Source organism: Uloborus diversus, chromosome 2, assembly GCF_026930045.1.
Source record: "Uloborus diversus isolate 005 chromosome 2, Udiv.v.3.1, whole genome shotgun sequence".
NCBI lineage: Eukaryota > Metazoa > Arthropoda > Arachnida > Araneae > Uloboridae > Uloborus > Uloborus diversus.
The window spans coordinates 208,251,359-208,272,971 of record NC_072732.1 but is presented as its reverse complement, the minus strand read 5'-3'; the positions used below and the strand labels follow the sequence as shown (position 1 = coordinate 208,272,971).

The 21,613-nt window shown below is 30.5% G+C and overlaps 1 long non-coding RNA gene across 1 annotated transcript; it reads right to left on the bottom strand.

Moving 5' to 3' along the window:
* Positions 1–1,082: 1,082 nt before the first annotated feature.
* On the bottom strand, positions 1,083–11,581 carry LOC129217651 (uncharacterized). Its single transcript, XR_008580241.1, has 3 exons — positions 11,415–11,581; positions 9,318–9,489; positions 1,083–2,296 (listed from the first exon to the last, which is right to left on the bottom strand). It is a non-coding gene; the product is annotated as an uncharacterized LOC129217651 (long non-coding RNA).
* Positions 11,582–21,613: the final 10,032 nt, after the last annotated feature.

Sequence of the window (21,613 nt, the reverse complement as noted above, 5' to 3'; positions counted from 1 at the left end):
GTTTTTATATATTTTGTAAATTGTTTTGATTTAGTTTAGTTTTAGCTTATTTTAATGTTCATCGTTTTTAAAGCTGTTAAAAATCTGTAGACTTTATCTCCCATTTTAATTGTTTTCTGTTTTTAAAATGTTCTTGGTTCAGTAGCCGTCTAAACTTAATGTTTCAGCTTGAAAATTAGCATGTTTCATAATAAGTTTATTTAATTACTACTTTCATCACCTTGAAATTAATTCATTCAGTATGAAGGTTTAAGATACTGACAGTTGTAATTGAATATTTTTTAATGAAAATGTATTTTCTTTTTTCTATTATCAATTTTTGAATGATTTGCTAGAGTGAGGTTATGTCATACAGTAGAATACTTTTAAACTGGCAATCTATTAAATGCAACTCTCTATATACCACACACTTTTTCAAAAATAATATAATAAATATTTGCCCTTGTGCAGTAAAAATTGAATTCAAACAATGTTCTGAAGCACACAAATTACATGAGATTTGGGGGTTACAAGGAACTTTTTATCAATATGCATACTTGTTATTGGTATATAAGTAATCTGAGTGAAGCCATCCAGTTTGGCTTCACACAAATTGCTTGCACTCAAAAGCTCGTATTGTTATGCTGTAATCAACAATGGGACACATATGTCACCTAAGTTCAAAACTTATTCAGTAATTTATCAAATTCAAATAGTAAATTTTTCATGTTACGACATCAGAATCTTATTCACACACACACAAATTTTTTTTTCAAAAATACTGTTTTTTTAATCATAAAATTTCCATATTGCAACAAAGCATATGGTTCTCGAAAGGTAAAAGGGCCATTTTGCCTCTAAGCCTTGGCTGATGTATAACAAGACATAAATATTTAATTTGCATATAAAGAGTTTCGTAGAAAAAATTAATAAAATAAACAAAACAAAAAACAGATTCCGAGTCGATCAGTTTTGCTGGAAGGAATTTTATTAGTTCAAATGAAATGACATTTCAGACAAGAATATAATCTAAGTTTTAACAGCCAAAAAAAAAAAAAAAAAATTAAACTAAATAAAAAAAATTTCTTGACATAACACACAATTTACGATTATGAATCACACAATACAATTATAACTGGACTTTAAAGTTTTTTAATTTTTTTTATGTAATTTTATTTTAATTTTTATTTATTTATGTATTTTATTTCTATTTATTATTACAATCATTGTTATTTTTGATGTATTTTTGATGTACTAACTAAATGCCCTTTGAAAATACAATTAATTTATTGGGATTCATAAATGTTTTTATTCAAAATTATTACTATGGTAAAGCAGAAACTTGAACACATCAAGATTTTTTTTTTCTTTTTTTGAATTCTTCAAATTATATTTTATTATAGATTTTAATTGTTTTTTTATCCATTTTTTTTAAAGACTGGCTTATTAAGCATGTTTTACAAAATTAAGCTAATATTAAATAGAAGCTACCATGTATAAATTCAGAATCGCATTTTAATAAGGCTTAGGTGATCAACATTCACGACTGCATTCAATAACTAAATGATCATTGGAACTTTAGAAACATCAATTAATCAATCAGCACCCCAAGAAAAAATTTTTATGCCCCCTTAAAAAGTGTGGGAACCGTGCTGAATTTGAAATTTCTTTCGTAACTTTTGTGTCTTTAAACTTGTCTTCTCTTCAAATAGTTAAAAATTTGATACAGATCGATATTCACTGCAGATTTGTTTGTCTCAGCATTTCTCTTTTAATAATGTGCATACAGATTCTTTTGTATTATCTGGATTACTCAAAATAAATCTAGTGTTTGATTTTTACCTATGTCATTCAAATTCATAGAACCATCATTGTTTTAAAATTTAACCACCTTAATTTTGTGACATATCAAAGCATCTTAGCTTTAAATTATGATAAGTATGATTAATTTTTTTGTGTTGCATATACAATTGTTGTACTGACAGTAGTTTTACATGTTCAGATTTTAATTTTTAAAAATATTTAGATTTTCAATTTGTTTTAAATCATTACATAAAGCAGTTGTACAGAATACTCCATTTTTATTCTATTCTCAAACTAATCACTAGCGTAATAACTCAAATGATTAATCTTTAAAATCAATAACGATGGACTTTTTGTTATAATAAAATATAGCAAAGTTATTTACTTAAATGGTAACTGTAAATTGAATTTTATGTTCAAAAGCCAATGTAGATTTTAGACTGGATTATTAGGATTTGGCAGGACATTAAGGATCTCAGCAGATTTCTTGACTGCAGACCTTTCCCTCCTTTGCCTAAAAAGAAAATTGAATTAAACAATTTACAATCTGTAAATATTCTACTAAATTCTGCAAATGTTGAGTGAAATTCAGAAATTTTAAACATTAGAATGTCATGGAATACATAAAAAATGTTAATAATGGATGTTTTTTCATCTAAAAGATAATTTCTTTTGCATTGAATTGAATTTCCTTGTAACCCCAAAACATGTGACGAAATTCATACAATTTAATGTCATTAGGGTGTAAGATTTGAAAATAATCACATTAAATAATCAAATTTTGCAAAAAATTACATGCAAATATTTTTGAGTTACAAAAAAAGGTTCTTTGTAATACAAAAAATGTTTATGCATTTTTTTCTGCAAATTTTATGCCTTTTACAAACATTGTTGTTAATAATACACATTTATCAGCTTAAAGACGTTTTATTTATTTTATTTTTTTGTTATAAGTGATTCAAGTGTATCAAATTTTAGGTTTAAAATGATCATTATTTTTATTTGCTAACTGACCCTAGCTAGTTAAGTTTATTTGCTAGTTAAATTAACTGATTAGGCATAAACTAATATGATTAAATTATGTTATACTTTAATGTGATTAATTTTATCAAATAATTCGATTGTTGTAATGTTATATTTTTACAATGAGATTTGCCATCAAAACAAAAGCCCTTTCCGTAAAGAAATATCTGACTAATATATTTTAAATCCTTTCTAGTAAAAAAGGAAGAATTGTATTAATTATTAGAATGGCTTTACTGTTTTTTATAATTTTCACTAAGCTTTAGTAGGCAAGTTTTAGTAAAGTATCATTTAATGAAAAATGTGCTCTAAACAAAATACTTGAACTCATTGATATAACTTTTTAAATCTATTTGCTAATAACTTATTTCTGAAGATAACTGCCTGTCTGTGATTGTTTGAATAAATGATTTTAAATGTTTGGTCAACCTTAAATGGGCTGTTCATCGTAAATAACCATGGATATTTTTTACGGATGGGGCAGGGGCATGAGTAATGCATTGAAATATATTACTACACAACAGGAATCGCTCAGCACATGCATACTTAAAAGGGGAAAAGCACACTTACACACATGAAAACAAAAGGCTAAACAATTTATCCCATGCATGTTTCAAACAATTTACACTCATTATGAATACACAATATTCCGAAAATGCACAGTAAAAACATGCTATACAATTTGTCTCTCCATGCAATTTGTATTAATTTAGGAACTGATGTGATATACCCCACCCATGGCAACTTTTTCCTGTTGGCGCCAAGAAAGCGTCGCCAAGAAAACAATGTATGACGACATATGTCATACATCGTTCTTAGCGATGCTTTTTTAGCGCCAACAGGAAAAAATCAGATAAAAAAAACATGATCAAAGCACTTCAGAACACAATATATATAAAAACAACATAAAAGCACAACAAAAAACATCACGAATATATGCTTCAAAAATGTACAGGGCCGGGGTTTTTTGTAAACATATTAAAATACAATGAAATAAATTATTGTATTAATTACAAGTCGAAATTAATGCATTAATTGTTTTTTCATCATTTCTCTGGGATACGAGCCCTCGGTCTCATAGTACTTTCGTAATGAGACCTCGGCTTGCCGGCCCTGCCTCGGTCTCATTACGAAAGTACTATGAGACCTCTGGCTCGCCAGGACCTCGCTCCGCTCGGTCCGTTATCCCTCCGACTGTTAATATACATTACAGTCAGAGTATGGTCACAATTATGTATATTTATGTATATTATGCATATTCATGTGTATGTACACCCAAGGGTGGCTCCTTCCGTTCAGTGTACAATAATGACAGTTTTAAGTGTGAAATATGCACCATTATTTTGCAGATTTATTAATAAAATTCAGCATTTTTAAGAGTACAACCGAAAGAACTTTCAATTGTTAACATAAAATTCAGTACCTAAAGGAGGCACGTTAATGTCTAAATAATTCATGGCATCGATAAGAATTAACTTTTAGAACAAAATAACGGAACTATTTTTGTAAAATTAATTAACATACAGTAAAAATAAAGTTAAAAGCTACAAGAACCCCTCAAGGATTTGTAAAAAACAAAGAATTTCCGAAGTGAGAATTTTTATGTGAATTCTAAAATAAAGAACTTACCTTTTCATGGTATAAATCCTCACACTCAGTCCAAAACAAAACATCATCTGACAATGGCGCGTTACAGATACACACCACGTTGGAGTTAACTTTTAATTAACCTTCAAGTTTGAAGAAACTGGCATTTTCTAATGTTTTTACTCCAAAACACAACTACTGAATCTAAACTAACACAAAATAAGCATTCCTGTAAGGTATATTGCACAAAACAACACGTATCTCTCCTGCGTAAAACCAAGAACCCAAGTAAACAAGTTCGAACAAGTTTGCCTTCGCGTTGCTAACCACAAGTTAGTTTCACCAGTGATGCCATGCTTAAAAATTTATCGCCTCATTGGCGAGAAAAATATTTCAATTTTGTGCAAAAAATCGGATGTCGCCAAATGGGGGGGGGGGGGGGTATATCACATCTGTACCTTAATTTATTTATCTGACAATGACATTAGTCTTTTTTTACATGCATAAAATAAAATTTATACATAGTACATGGTTTTGCATACTTTTTGTTTCAATATTATATTCACACTTTTACATTTGTATGCATCTCTCTCGTACTAATACCATTCACACAATTTTATTTTTCATATCATTAGGAGATATTTATGAGGATTAACATTCCCATTACACTTACGTGTGATTTTCCAAAATCACACATTTTTTGAATAACCCGAAACTCACTTTCTTGGCATGTGCCAATCTGTTTCTCAAATGTACTTAAAGTATTTTAAAAAATTTATATCAACATTCCACAAATGCATATGTGTAGTACTAAATTATGCATGCTTAAAGATGTAAAATAACATTCTTCAAGGAAATTTAATTATTTAATAAATAATCAAGGCACATCATTTATAAGTTTGTCTTAAGGTTTCCATGTCATTCTCCTGGCCTAGGAATGGATTATATTATTATGGTTAAAAAAAATAATAATAATCTGCTGTACATTCTTATCACCATTTTTTTGGGTTCCTTGATTATTTTGTTAATATGATTTGTCTGCTGTCATTATTAAAATTTTGAAGTCCTGAAATGGGGTGTGTAACATTTTTGCTGTCATTCTTAAGGACATTTTTGTTTAAAATAAACAAAAAAATGTAATTTTACTCATAATGTTTATAATTGAATTGAGAGGTTAGAATATAAAATTAACATTATTTACCTTAATTATAATTCAGGGCCCATGTAACAGGCAAGTTATGAGGAAAATGTTGTGCTCCTGGCATAAAAAAGGCCCTCTCCCGGCATTATTTATAAAGCACTGGTAATGCAGTCAATAGAACAGAACTTCTTTCCAATACGTTAATTAGAAAATAAATTATGATTTAAACTAAGCTAAATTTGGCAAATGATAAATAAAAGATGTAGCAATAGAAAAACTTTATTTTTCTTTTCTTTTTTTCTTGAACAGACAAATCTTTCAAAAAGAGATTTGTTGGTTATACATTTTTCAATATAAATGTTGCTTGAATAGGTAAATGAATTGGCTTTAAATTTCTGACTTAGATAAATTAGAGCAAAACTTTCTAGACAAAGTAAATACCTTTCTAAATTAAAGAATTAGAAATAACAAACAATAGAATTTAGTGTAAAATTTTTTATTAATTTGTAAGTTCATAACTTTAGTATAGCAATTTTTTTTTTCTTTTTATTAAAATAACTGTCTGCTATTCAGAGTGAATAATATGGAAAAACTTATATAAATTGACTGGGACTCTAAGAAATATTTTTCAATTTGGGAGAGTTTACATAGATTTTGTTATGTCATGCAATAAACATACTTTTAGATTTAGGTTACTTCTGTATTACTTAAGTTTAATTTTTAAAAACTTATGATATATTTATTTTGTCACTCTCAAATTGTGTGAAAATTTGAACCCCTTTTTGAGGGGTGTTGCATGGTTAAAGTGAGTCTTCTCTATTTTTCTCTTAATAAGTTCCTAACAAACGGAAAATGCTTTTTTTCTTTTCTTTTCTTTTTTGTAAGCTTTTTTCTTTTAAAATTTGATTGGAAAATGTCAGGTTTTTAGAGAATCGCCCTTATTTATCTTGCAAGGAATTAGTTATATTTAAATTAAATTGATTAGTTCATATAACATTACTAATTTTTGCACATGCCTGTTTACACACATAAGAACAACACATTATATCTATTCGCATATGAGCATTACATTCATATTGTTGGGTGAATGATAGAAAATGGGTAATTACAATTCAGATTTTTCATTTTTCATTCATACTGCTTCAAGGAAAAATCAACGAATTAATATTTTTTCTATGATTTGTGGGGAATGTGAAGACTTGCTTTAAATGTTATCAAACCACCATTTCTAAATTTCATTAAATAAGAAGTATTTGTCCTCTTCCAAATAAAAAAATGTCAACAAAAGTAAAACTTTTTCTTTTTTTTCCTCCAAATATACAGTTACCTACTTGTAATACTCAGCTGGCAATATAATATTACTCATCCATGAAGACATGAAGTATAGTTTACAGACTTATACACATGATTTTTTTTTCATTTATGCTAATAAAAACACCATATATCTACATATATTATCACACTCACACATACATATAATCAATTCCCTATTAAATAATATTTCTAAACTTACGTACAATACTTGTGCACATATCATTCATACAAACCTTTTTTACTTTACTTGCATTTCTTACATATTTTATTACATGTATACAGATAAACACAATAGACACATACATGATGCATATTCACATTTCTAAACATCCCTGGTTATTATCTGGAGCCTTGTATTGTTATGGATGGAAATATACTTCTGGTTAGACTAGGGTCAAATGTGATTAAGGAAGTATAACAGATGCGGTTTTCTATGCCAGTTGATCTTTTCGAGCTTGGGGATTTAGGTACTCTTTGAACTAGTAACATTTCGCCATTGAATGAGCAATTTGGTTTTGTGGCACTGAGCAGGAAAACTGTGATGGGGAAAATCAGATGTCCAAAATGAGTTTTTTTATATAAAGGACTGAAGTTCAACCTTTTGAGCCCGGCTTATAGTGCACTTGTACCAAGAGTTCGGAACACATAGTAGTAAACAATATGGATCGAAGGTAGGAAAGTTGTTGCAGTATTGATTTTTTGTTGAAATCTATAAGATGAAGTGTGCTACTTGTGTGGGGGTTCTCTAGATTGTGTTCAGGGTAAGATATTGAAACATGGTTTTGACCAAGGACAAAGAATCCACAGAGAATCAACCAGCCAATATATTTATGCCTCCGATGAACTTGAATGTTGTTTTAGTCATGGTCATTTGGTGAATTCAATATCTGATTTGAGAATCAGAAGCAATTTTGACTAAGTTACCAGACAAAAAAGCATATTTGAAGCTGTTTAACTGGTACAAGAGCTGCCCTGAATTAATTTTCTGGGAGCCTAAATCTCGAGGGTTTAAGGTCACACAAACATAACTAGTTTCTTTAATTTTTCATTACTTTTTTGGGTACAGGCATATCAGACTTCAACCTATTTAAGACTCCCAAGAGTGCATGTCCACCTGGCTTGAGTTCTGATTTGTGCATGCTTATCCACGCATAATGTTTATCTTGTTTAGAGAAACACAATTGTAACGGCCAATATGACTTTGTGTCGTCAACAAATTTATAGTGGGTGTAGTTACATTTGTGTGACTCCAAGCTCCTGATCTGGAATAAGCGATATAGCGGCCTTGGCTCAAAAGGTTAAACAGAACATTATACTTAGAAAATTTTGAATTAATGTAAGTTGTGTGTAATGGTAAGCAAGGATTGCTCAACAAAAAATAATGAGTGACAAATGTTCTATATACAGTAGTAGATCTGGCTGATTAGGAGAGTAAAGGTGTCATGGAAAACAAAATTTTTATTAAAGCTTTTTTTTTTTAATTACAGGAGCAAAGGAATTCTTTTTGAGTGAATATCCTGTTTCAGTGACTTTATGTGTTTGAAGGAATGTACTGTTTTATGCATTTGTTCTTGTGTATTTTAAACTTAGAAGGATATAGTACAAAAAAAGCATATGGGTTACATTTATTCATATATGGATTTCTTAAATATTCTTAAAAGAGAAGTGAAATTGTTTCCAATGCAATTGTCTTGCTATTTAAAATATTTGTTAATGTGTTGGTAGATGTGAGAAAAATCTTTAACTGAAAAACAGTTAACAATTCACACAAAGAAAAATGAACACTATTTGCAGAAGTGTCTGTCTGAGTAAAACGTCTAAAATTTAATTAGCAGAGAAAATTTCAGGAAACTGTATCCAATATATTTATTATGCAGCTCAAAGAGTTCTTTTATTTTTTATTGAGCCAAAACTAGGGAGAAAGTTCTATAATTATAAAGTAATGTTTTACAGGTGCGAAGAATAGCAAAGTAAAAGTAGGATTAAGTTCCACAGTTGTATAAATTATTAGTCAAAACAATCTTTGCCGAAACAACATATAATTTTGATTCTAAATTCTGTGAGTTGAAATGGCGGTATTGTTTCAAATAATGTGTGTAGATTGAAGAAATATATCAAAATTTTGAATGTTAAATTTTGTGGGCATAAATCATTATTGCTGAGTTAGCTGGATAAGCGTTAAAATATTATTGCTGCAGAACAACAGTAAGATAGTTTATTGCTATATCTGGGCTTAGGTGGCTCTGAGACAAATAATGAAGAATACACTCAATTTGGAATATAAAACACAGAACTGGTATTTAAAATGAAGTATTAAATTTTAACTGCATTTTCTTTTGAAATTAAATTTAAAGTTATTAAATGATAAATAGATATTTTACTTAACATTTTTTTCAATGCATATCAAGTTTCTGTCTTTGATACACCCTAAGAAAAAAAATGTTTAAAAAGGGTATGCTTTCAAACCTACCTATTTTCTATTTCTCGTGAACATTGTTGGTGTAAACAGGTTGATGCTGTGAGTTTAAAAAAATTCTATTGGATACTTGCACTCCAGAGGGATTGATCCTTCTTCTTTCGACCCATTTTGCTCAAATTAGACCAGACTTGTCTCATTATCGAAGTTAACTTGCTTTCAAAGGCTAGCAAAAGAGAAAAACATTATTTTTCAAAAAAGAGAACATTTTCATGCATGAAAATCAAAATTTCTTTCAAACTCTCCCTTACCACACATTTATTCTTTTAGTTGAATAATTATCTCAGTAATCATTTTTAAAAATTTATATTTTTGAATAGAAATGTTCTTTACTTGGCAAGAAAACTTGAGTACATGTAAGATATGCTTGCAAACATTTTTTCCCCCCTCATTTGGGAGGGAAAGGGGCTTTGCTTCTTTTTGTAGAATGTTGTAACTGTCTGGTGTGCTTGATCGGAAGCAATGAACGAAATAATTAGTGGTCTGAGACTACTATGCAAACATAGTCAGATAATAATAAAACCAAGCTCTGTGGTCCCCAGGACCAGTGGCAGATTGAGTCAATCAAGCTGTATCATACTATTTTTTTTTTTCTTTTTTTGATTGTTTAAAATTTTGTGTAGGGGAAGGTAGGGCACTTTGGAACAATTTTTATATAATGATTTATAGAAATTTAATTTTTTAACCAATTTTCAACAAACTTAGCTGGGCATGTAATTTAGACATTTTTGCATTAAATTTTATTTTATTCCTTGATTTCGATAAATTAAATTTTCATTAAAAAGAAATAGTCATAATATCCCAACCTACCTCACTATGTGGGATACCTTGGGACGCAAGCGTAAAGAACTGTAAATGAATAGAAAAAAAACTTATCCTAATTGATTAAAAAATCTTTATTTATAAACTTACAGAGTAACAAATTTTATTAGGTTCCATATTCATTTTAAATTTACTTATATATGGTCTTTAAAGTTCTATATTCAATTCATGTTTTAGAAGCCACTTTAATTGAAATCTTATTACTAAGAACATTCTATGCTGCTGTTTCAAGAGCAGAAGCCTTTTTTTTTTAATTTTAGTTCATTTAAACCCTCTTCAAATCTATTACGTACCATGAAATAGGCTTTTTCTGTACTGTACACTGGTGGGACAATGTCCCAACCTGCCCCACTTAGGTTATTATTATATATCAACTTTTTAAAAGTTAGGCTTAGCAGTAATATAAATTTTTTAACCTTTAAATTATTATGAAAGGACATGGTTTTTATTCCCACATTTCTCTGATTTAAACTATTTCATTTCCTACTTGAAATCTTTAATCATGAAACCACCCGTTAATGTAACTCTGAAATTTTGTCAACAGTGAAAATTAGATTAGTGCTTATCTGTTAATGTGAAGATTCGAAAGTACACTGAAGGGGAGATCCTGCTGTCATCTGTGATGTACTAAGATAACTAATTGTTTACAAAATTATAGCTGAAATTTATGGAGTCCCAAGGTGCCCCACGTGCCCCACCCTCCCCTATTTTCATTTAGGCAAAATTGGATGCAAGATCAGCTATTTTTTTAAGTTGAAACTAAAGTTATTTAGCTACATATGGAAAATGAATTAGCGTGAAATCAAAAACACTTGGGTTTATGAAAAAAATGTATCTTAACTTTTAGTGGAAGTTGCATTGTTTGTAAACCAGTACATTTTCATGTTAACCCCCCCCCCCCCCGGTACGTAAATTCTACTAGACAAAAACTTCTTTTTCATAAAAAAAAATACCCAACAGGTTTAAATTTTTAGTTATTAATCAGGTTTTGTTTACATTTTTACGCATTATAATGAACATAGATTCTAGTAAACTCATTAAATAACCAGTAAGTAACATAGAAGTTCAGCCCTAGCTTTATATACTCAAAATAAAAATGTAAGTTGAATCATGAAGCTGTCATGATTTGAAAATATTGCAAAATAAAGTGATAATTTGAATTTGGATTGCTTGAGTTCAAATTGTTTTTCACAACCAAAAGTAGTTATAGGACCTTACTCGTCAAGTTAATTGTTTCTACAAATTTTATTTGTCTAGAAGAAATTATACCTGACGCTCTGAACTTTACACAATCATCTTCGGACAAAAGCAGCATGCAGTTCACAGCAAACTCCACGAACATTTCCCTCCTTCTGGGGGAAGGGGGTCCATGTCCTTGGGTTTAGGGACCTCGAGTGTCCCTCTCCCTGGGTGGTGGCACATGTGTAGTCTTGTGTGTGCAGAACATATGTAGTGAGAGAACAAAGCTAGAATGAGCTAATTCCTTTGAAAAAAAAATTATTTTTCTAAACAAAAAATATGCATTGTTTTTTCCCGTTATTTGGCTTTATTAACTATGAGTTTAAGACAAGTTTCAGCTGTAAAGCTGTTTACTGAAACTGATGACCGAAAATTTAAGACTTTCATTTTGATCATTTTATATTGTCTCATGACATTAGGTTCTTAAAAACAAAATAGATGCATCATTTTAAAATTATGAAGCTATTTGAAGTGCAAAAAAAAAAAAAAAAGACAAACAATGGTTTGACTAAAGTATAGAAAAACCTTAATTTAGTTAATGCTTTGGAATTTTTCTAGCCAAATGTAATCAAAATTAACCAAATTGATTTAGCAAAACCTGGCAAACCCACTGCGAACAGTCCAAAAATCATAGGAACATCAACTAAGGTTAATAAGCAATACTTTGATTGCTTAAAAATAAAATATTGATTTACAAATACAAAAGTGTCGACCAGCAACAGGCTCTGGGCCCAGCTAGACTGGTCCTAGTCAATTTACAATCCCCAGTGAAGATCAATGGCCCTCTTAAAACTATCTACTCCCTTGCTCATTACCACCTCTTCTGGTAAACTGTTCCAAGGTTCCACTACCCTGCTAAAATAACTTCAGCCCCGTAACATATTTCATTTTAATAAATTTAAACAACTGAATCATGTCCCCTCGGTCTCTTCTTTGCTCAAGACTGTACATTTTTAGCCTTAAAAAAGTGAACAGGTACTATTTAAAATCATAAATTACTTAAGTTTTATTTAAGTAAACACAAGGACATTTGATTCAAAATAATGAACTTAACTATTCAGTTCTGATTGTCAAATGTACAAAATTAAATAAAAGAAAAAGTAATATAAAATTATTACCTAACACTTTAAAGTTTACAGCCTCTCAGAAAAAGGCAAGTTGGGCTCAATCACCGGATTCAGCTCCCTCCATCAGTCCTTGACTGCTAGGTTTGAATATCATTGGAAATTTCATCTACAGTTTTTAAGGATGTCTAGAAATGCAATACAAAATAAAATATCATATAATAACAGAATAAAGAGTATAACATACTGATATTTTTACAGATTTTTATTAATGTTTAACATTTTAATTCTATTCCACTAATAGGCATAAAATAATTGCACTGGTGTATTTTTAAATATCCTAACAAAATAGCTTCACCCCCCCCCCACCCCTTTTTTTTTTTTTTTTTTTTGCCTTTTAGCTATTAAGCTGCTGAAAATGTCAAAAGCGCAATTTAACAATTACTAGTCTTAAAATGTTGGAATTCCACAAGTTTTTAAATAACATGATCCGATTTATGCTGGAAGTTCTCAAAAAGTTCAACTCACAAAAACGTTAAAGAGTTTTTTATTTTAAGTTCACATAATTTTACACGCTTTGAAGCTGTCACTCATTGCTTGAATCAAATTGGGCAGTGTTTGATGTACAATTGGAGATTACTACTCTTTTGGCCTATCATCTGCAAGATTTCATAGGGCTAGTCCAATCAGAGTAAAACTGTTTTCTACACTGTATTTTCGAAGATTTTAATTATTTTGGAAACCATATTGCTAAAAATTATGAGTGCAGATTTTTTTCACTTCCTAAGCTGTTTTGAGTATGTATATTATTCATGTATTAATGTATACTCAAAAAAAACTTTGTTATTAACTCAAAACATATATTTCAAGACACCAAGAGTGAGTAGTTAAACCCACAGAATCAACTGTTATTCAGGTTTTTGTACCAACATGATTAGGATGTTTATTCTATATTTTTTTTTCCTTTTTCTGCAGGGCTGGCAAGTTTCTGTCGAGGCGGTTAAAACCACTGCTAGAAACCGGTTAAAACCGGCATGGCAAAAACCACTTTCTGCCACATTTTCGGCAGAAACTGGCAAAAACTCAAAATGACAAAAAAAAAAACTATTGGCAGACAGTAGAAAATGCATGGAAAAAATAATTGATTGTTAACCAAAGCACAATTTAATTTCCAATATTATCACAATTCAGAATCAAATGTTACATTGTTTGGACTCTTCAGTTGCTTCATGGAAAAGGTGGTTCCGAAAATCTAAATAGTTTCCCAATTTAATATGCACGAATGAGAAACTTTAGAATATTCTTGCAACAAAAGAACTAGCAGGCAATGCATCAAGGAACAAGCAATATTCATAAAACATTCAAATTGTATATATTTTTTAAACTGGCCCATCATGTAGTAACTAGGGTAGTGGTAAAAATTCGACCAGAAAAGTGAGTTTCGAGAAGTGGAGCCAATTTCTTTTGCAAAGCTGTGATATTACGTACAAAATCTAGATTAATATTGGCAAGTAAAATTTGACACTTTCTTCTGGAAGCACATGATAATTTCAATCACAAGCAATTTAGATGAAGCTTATTTGTGAGCAAATTACAAACCATCGAGCAAATTACAAACAATAATGCCAGTTTAATTTTGTATGTCACTCCTCCATCCTAAGAGCCTATAGGATTTTCGTCCTTTGTTAGATTAATCAAATACTACGAGCATCAGCAATTGAAAAGTTCCCTTTCTGAACTAAATCAGGGGCACTAGCATAACATTTTATCTTTTTTATTTCTGAAAGGAAGTTAAATATTTTTGTTTACCTAAACAAATATTATTTAGTAATTACTTTAGTTTTAAAGACGATTTTAAGTTTTTGCCAGTTTCTGCCAGTTTTAACCAGTTTCTGCACTGGCACGGCAAAAACTCGTTTCTGCCGGCAGAAAGCCAACCCTGTTTTTCTGTCAGTTTACACAAAAGCAGAGGGAGGTATTAAGCAAAGTGGCTTGTATGAAAGTTTTTTTTCTTTAAATAGTTTTTTGTTAGGTTAAAATTGAATTTCTTGGAAACATGTAAATTTAAGTTCAACTATTATAATTAATTGGCTGATTATTTTTCTACAATTAACTGGTTAATCAGCCAATTTGCATATTGGTGCAGCTTTAGTGCCAAATAATCCGTTAATTTTTTATTTTATTTTTATTTATTTATTTATTTATTTATTTTTTTTTTTTTTGCTTTAAAAGCAAGTAATATGATAAGTGCATAAATCTTAAAACCTAATTTTACTTTCTTTTATAACTCCAAACATTTATTCACAATCTGATACATTTTCACATTATTGTTAAAAATATACACAAAACAACTACAAGCCGGAACACTTATTTGCTTCACCTCCTAACCTTTCAAAACCCTTTCTGAATTTTTAAATTGTGATTTGAAGAGATTTAAAACAAACGTGTTTTAATATGTGTTACAGTATTTTTCTAAAGCTACATAATTCTTTAATGTTTGAACATACTCCCTAACTTTAAAAAAATTGATTAATGTCTATTTTAATTGCCAGTTAAAAGCATAAACCAGAAAGCTATGGCTTTTTAAAGCAAAGGCTGTGTTAAAAATTGGATAAATACCTTTGTGCTTGAGAAGTAAAATAAGCTGTAACATGTTTTATACCATAACAGGGTGGCGACAGGAACTGTGAAAAAAAGTTCCCTGACTTTTCCCTGATTTCCCTGATTAAGTTCACCAAATTTCCCTGATTTACGTTACCAATGATAATGGTTTTCTTTCTTTGCTCTACTTGAAATCCATTGTATGTTTGCATAAAATGCAGTATTTTAAATGTTTTAAGTTGTGTAAAGTTGTTGAACTAAAGATATATTTTAAAAAGATGCTACTTTTTTTAATAAAATGGTTAAAAAAACATATCAAGTCAATTTTTTTTTGGGGGGGGGGACCTACAAAACAGTATATTAAATTTTTCTACAATGGAAAGATTATAGAAAAAAAAAAAAAAAAAACTACTTTACTTTCAAAAATCACTTAGCATAAGAATTTTAAGAAACTATTAAAATTACTCTTAAAAACATGTGTATTTATGATAGAACTAAAAAGTAATTGAAATTATTTTGAACTAAGTTTTCAAAGAGTACAATAATTGTTGCAAAAATAACAAGTAATAGTGAAAGAATAGAAGTAATGTAGTTATTCTTATATAACTAATTGACATATTTATGCAAAACAGATGAAACCATTCGACATCTATTCATAGGGAGTTTTTCTCTAATCAAGAACATAGGTTTTAATGAATGAATACAGCATTTTAACAGTAAAAAAATTAAGATATTTATTTAAGTACACATGTTAACTCTATTTCAAATGATTTCAGTATGTAACAAAAAAAATCTTGGATTGCTTTTGTAACAAACAACTTTGAAATGCAAGAAAAAAAGAAAAAAAAAACAATTGGTTAATTTCAAAAAATATAAAAGAAGAATACAACTTGGTTGTAAAATTAAAGAATCACTTCAGTCTGAAGAAAAGAAAACCTTTATAATCTGCGGTGACATCAAATAGTATAACGGCAAAAAACAAAGTTTTTTTTTATTGAAAGTTCAATTTTAGCAATTAAATTAAAATCGCGAAGAAGTAATAACTTTTAAGCTTTCATAGTATTAATTCAAAAACCAAAGATTTCTTCTTGAAATCGTGATTACAGTACGCTAATTACTTCGAGACAATGGAATAAAGGCAAAGGAGCTAAGGCATTAATGAAGGCTTTCTCTTTGCCTGTATGGTTGTTTATTTTACGTAGCACTGAAAGCGTAATAGGAAATTTCATGTCCCTAGGTAAAATAAACAACCTAACAGACATAAAAGCAATCTTAGGACGTTCATCCTGTGTTTAATAAGTAAGATTCAATACTTTGACATTGAGGAAAACAGATGCACAAATATGCGGCAGTGTATAATCTCACCTCATTAATTTTACTTTTTTTTTTGAACAGTTAATTGGCGGAAAATGCGTAGGGAATTAGAGTACTTAATTTTGTAAAGCAAAAAAAAATTTTTTTCTTCATAAAATCTATTTTCCCTGATTTTTTGTTATTTTTTCAAAATTCCCTGATATTTCCTTGATTTTTCCCTGATTAATAAAGTTCCCTGACTTTTCCCTGATCTGTCGCCACCATGCATAATATTTGCAAACAGGTGTTTTGGGGTTTCAAGAAACCTCCTTTTTTAATGCAGTGAAGTGTGAGCTTTAGGATAAAAAGTCATCATTTCATTGCAGTGAAAAAAGGGTTCCTTGAAACCCTGAAACAAGTGTCTGCAAATATTGTGTAATGAAACGTTGAACATCTTTTTTAACAACGGCCACCAAAAGCTGTACCTTTTTTTTTTAAATCCAAAAAAAAAAAGCTTACCCTATTCCATTTTTTTTCATTGAAACTCTATATAAAAACTTGAAGGAAGATGAGTAAAGGTGGCAGTTTTAATATTAGTATCGATTCTTAAAACCTGACACCGAGAAACGATCAGGGCCAGAACTGCTAGCTTTGACCAGATCATTTCTATCACATTTTCACATTTAAAGGGAATGTTTAAAATTCGAAATGTTTCCTTTACAGAACAGCACGTTTTTAGAAATTCTTCAAAATATTAAATAGCTTGGCATCAAAAATGCACGCGCTAACGGCCATAATGTGAAAGTTACTAGGAATAGAAACAAATAAGATTTAATATGCAAAATAATGAAATCGCCTCTTCAACATCTTTTACATATGTCATTACAAAACGAAGATTTCGATTCAAATCAAAGCTGTTCTGCTTTAAAAAAACTCATTTCGATTCAAGAAATGAAGATTATTTTAAATTTCGAATTTTTTCAAAATGTAAACAAAAAGAAAAAGATGAATGGCTGTTGCCAAACTAGGGTGATTGAATTTGACTTCCAGCAAACGTCTAGGGTCGTGTTCGTATAGAGCGACTGGTTAGCTCTGGCTGATCGGCAAGATTTCATGTAGGGACTCTACCACTAATCAGAAGTTTCCTAAAAAGTTACCGATTCGCTTGTCCTATATGTGAAAAGAAAACATTATGTGGACCCTCGGCGCATTAACCATTGACGTCATCAAATGTCATGAAATCAATCGCCTCGGTAATTATAAGAAATATTAGCTATTATTTCTCAATGTACCAGCTATTAATTTTTCTCAATAAAAAGAAATCGGAAACGTATCGCTCTGACCGGGATGCAAATCGAAACTCTATTCCAGTCAATGAAATAAAAACACAAGCAGTAGATAAAAAGGAAAATTTTTATAATTGCGACATCAAACACTATAAATTCTCAATATAATTAACACATATTGTGTGCCAAATAATGACAGCAGTCCTCTGCAATGTCACAAAGCGCTTAAATCATCTTGTCAGTAAGGACAACAATCTAAAAACTTTAATCACAGTAAGATCAGCAAATCCAGAAAACCACCACATCAAAACAATATCAATTGGGGACAATAGTCTCCAAAACTTAAAAAATTAAAATCTTTGAAAATCCATGTCAGGAAGGTATTAGTTATGGTCGACTATCCCTTTGGAAACCTCTTTCTGCGTTCTATATAAGAAAAATAGTAACCCCATCAGATTAGGGACAACTTCCCCAAAAGTCCTTATCAGAATAAGATAAGAACATCAGTCCATCAAAATACTCATTGATATCAACTCTTCGTCGGCAGCAGAAAAAGAAAAAAAAAAATTCAAAAGGATTTTTTTTTTAAATCTACTTCTGCATTAGCGGAGGCTCCTAAGGGACTGACCACAAATGAGATTACGCTTTGAGGGGGGGGGGGGGTATTGATTTGTGAGTTTGTAACTGGAGGGAGTAACAAGAAGTGTGACGTCACTTTTTTTTTTTCTTTTTTTGAAATGTGACACTCTGACACTAAGGGAGGAAGAAGGTCAAAAATGTTAGAAGAAAAAAATAACATCCCCGATGCCAAGAACTACAAAAATATTTTTTAGTTCGTACTAACGAAAATGCCAAAACAAAAAAATATATTTTCCGGCTACTAATTAAGTCTCCCCCACAGACGATGAAAAAAACTTTAGAGCCGGAATTTTATCTCTTCGGGTGGAAAAAAGTTTTTAATTAATGAACCCTATCGATGGTGTGGCAAACGTCCATTTAAGTTTTCATCTGCGGTTGTTTTGATTCAGTATTCAGAGTTAGTAGTACTGTAAAAACACGTTTTAGAATCATTCGACTTTATATGACATGTTGCCACAAAAGTGATGAACGCAAAGAGAAAGTGACTTTTCACCAATTTTGTGATAATACGATTACAGAGAGTATTTCGTACCATATAAGTCGTTTGTCATTCTTTAAAACATTCCTTTGCAAATCCTTTCAAAAGACCTCTTTTTAAAATAGAAGTAAAGTTTTTAAACTGAAAAATGATCTTTTAATGGACGCCGGAGATAACCTAAAGTTGGTTGCAACTTTTTTTTCTCGTTAATTTAGGCATTTCGAGCTTCAGCACAAAGAAACAAATCATCCTGAGGTATTTTTTATGGGCCACGTTTCTATCTTCCAACTTAAATGAATTTGAAACGATGCGCAGATTCCTTCGTGTAGCAAAAGCATTTTAGAACTTAAAAATGAACCTTTCATAAATATATCAGTTATTCAGTGTCCTGAAGATAAGTCGACGCTAATCGGGGGGAGGGGGGAGATTCCTCAAATTTGAAACTATTCTAAGCGTTTCAATAACTTCGTATAAAATTCCCCTTGTGCAGCTCCTGAAAATGTTTAATATGCTGTAAAAATCGCAAAAATTGACGTTTTTTCGATCAGATATTCCAAAATAAGATTTTCTTGAAATTAGAACAAAAATAAGTTGAATTTTCGAATAGGACTGCGCTTCAGCCTTCTCAGACGACGATTGAACATTGTGCCAAATTTCCTTCCAGTTCATGAAGTCGAGGAACTTTTTACAGCGAATTTGCATCGATAGCACTTACAAGCTACTTTTTTTTATATATATAGAATGGTGACCAACTGATTCAACGCCTGTCCCCTCAACCTTTTTTTTTACATCAATTCGAATATATTTTTACCCTATTAAGGTCAGTTTCTAACTGCTGCGTTGCCTTATGCTGAGGTAGTCAAATGAGAAAGGAACTTCAGACTTTTTATGATCCTGCTTCAGGATTTTTGGGGTTCAAATAGGTTGTGCGGAAACCCAGTCAATGAAAATGTTTAATCAGTAAACTAACACAAAACGTTCTTTACATTAAACGTGTTTGATTTCTGTTTTGAACCAAAATTTCGTTGCAGGGCCGATCCTAGCAGGTGTGCAGAGTGTGCACCGCACAAGGGCGGCCAAAGCAAGGGGCGGCCGCAGGCCGCATCATATAGTTCTTTTAATCAAGCAAAATTCCTCAAGAATTTCTCACAAGGTAACATAATAAGTCGAATAAATATGCTGAATTTCAAATGTTCAATTATCAAAGTAAGTGCCAATTTTCGAACAGCATAGCGTATTAAGAAAAATGGAATGTTAGAGCACATTGTGTTGCTCTATTATCCATTAATATCAATTCTTTACATACATGCTTCATTTGGTTGCAAAATTTGTGACAGAACTGGTAATCAGGCATGGATCTGTGTTCAGCAGTCGTGGATGCGTGGAGATTGGAGGGGACAATGGAAAATTGCAACTCCTCTGAGAGTCATACATATATAATCAACGAACTAAAATTTTTAATTTCCTCCCATTACAGCAATTTTTTCTAATTAAAATCACGAATTAGCTGCCCAGTTTCAGATCAGGTAGGAAGACAGGGTCTTTGCCCCGGGTTACAAATTTTAAGTGTGGCTCCGAAACGAAGATCAAAAGGATGTCTTGACGAGACTAAAGAAGCAGGGTTGGGAAAACCCGGGGTTTTTTTAAAAAAAAAAAGCCTACGGGCCCAGTGTTTTTTGGGTTTTTTTAAATAAAACCCAAAAAAACCCAACTAAAGCTGGTTTTTTTTTTTTTAAAGAAACGAGGGTTTTTTGTCTTTTTTTAGGGAAAATGTGGGGTACTTGTAGCATATTGTAGCGTAAGTATATGGACAAAGCAAAAATTGTTTTGGGGTAAAAAAACTGGAAAATTCAGCGTTTTCTGAAGAAAAGTAAAAAAGACGGCGAAACCAAAGAATGGTGAAGTTTCAAATTTTTAGTTTCCATGATTACCAACAGTTAAGGCTAAGTTACTTCTCGAGTGTTAAAATCTATTGTTCGTTTGTAATTACTACATTGTTTGTTTTTTTTTTTTTTTTTTTTTTTTTTTTTTTTTGCATTTTACTTTATTGTTTTTCATTTTGTTATGTAAAACTACTGTTGAACCTCAAGTAGTTTAAATCCCTTTTTACGGAATTTCATCTTAATCTAGACATTTCTTTGAATTTTATGTTACCTGTTTTTCTATTTCTGTGTACAGAGTAAGAAATATTAAACTTTTTCGGAAAATAATGAAAATACTGTACATCGTATTCTGTTTTCTGTCGTTTGTGAAACCTGTTGATTTATAAAAAATATACCTTGTTTATTCGAGATTTGCGACTTGTTGGTTTGCAGAAAATAATTCACATGAAAGCCTTTTAGCTACAGTAGTTTCCTCCGTACAATCTACAAATATTGAGAAAATCACACGTGACAGGACTTAGTCAAGATAATTTGAGTTATTTATTGACCAGGGGTTAAAGAAAAAAGTTAAATATATTTATTTAAAATCTTTGAAGTATTTTTTTAATGCTGTTAAGAGTTAAGAAATACCATTAAAGTTCAAAATTCATTTTTTATGTCCATTGGCTGTGGTGAAGAACAAATAAAAAAGTTTAAATCGTGAAAGTATTTAAATTAATTAAGTTTTAAAAAACTTCTCGGAAATTTAAAAAAAAAACCCAAAAGTGGGCTAAATAATGGGTTTTTTAAATGTTTTTTTTTTTTTTTTCAAAAAAAAAAAACCCATTGGGTCCAACCCAATTGGGTCCGATGCGGCCAACCCTGTAAAGAAGGCTTCAAACTGCATTTTTAGGACTGGAATTTCGGAAAATTTCGCTGGTTGAACCACCGATTTTAAAGATCCAATTAAATCTCTTATTCACCCTTTCTTCCTTAATGTAAACAA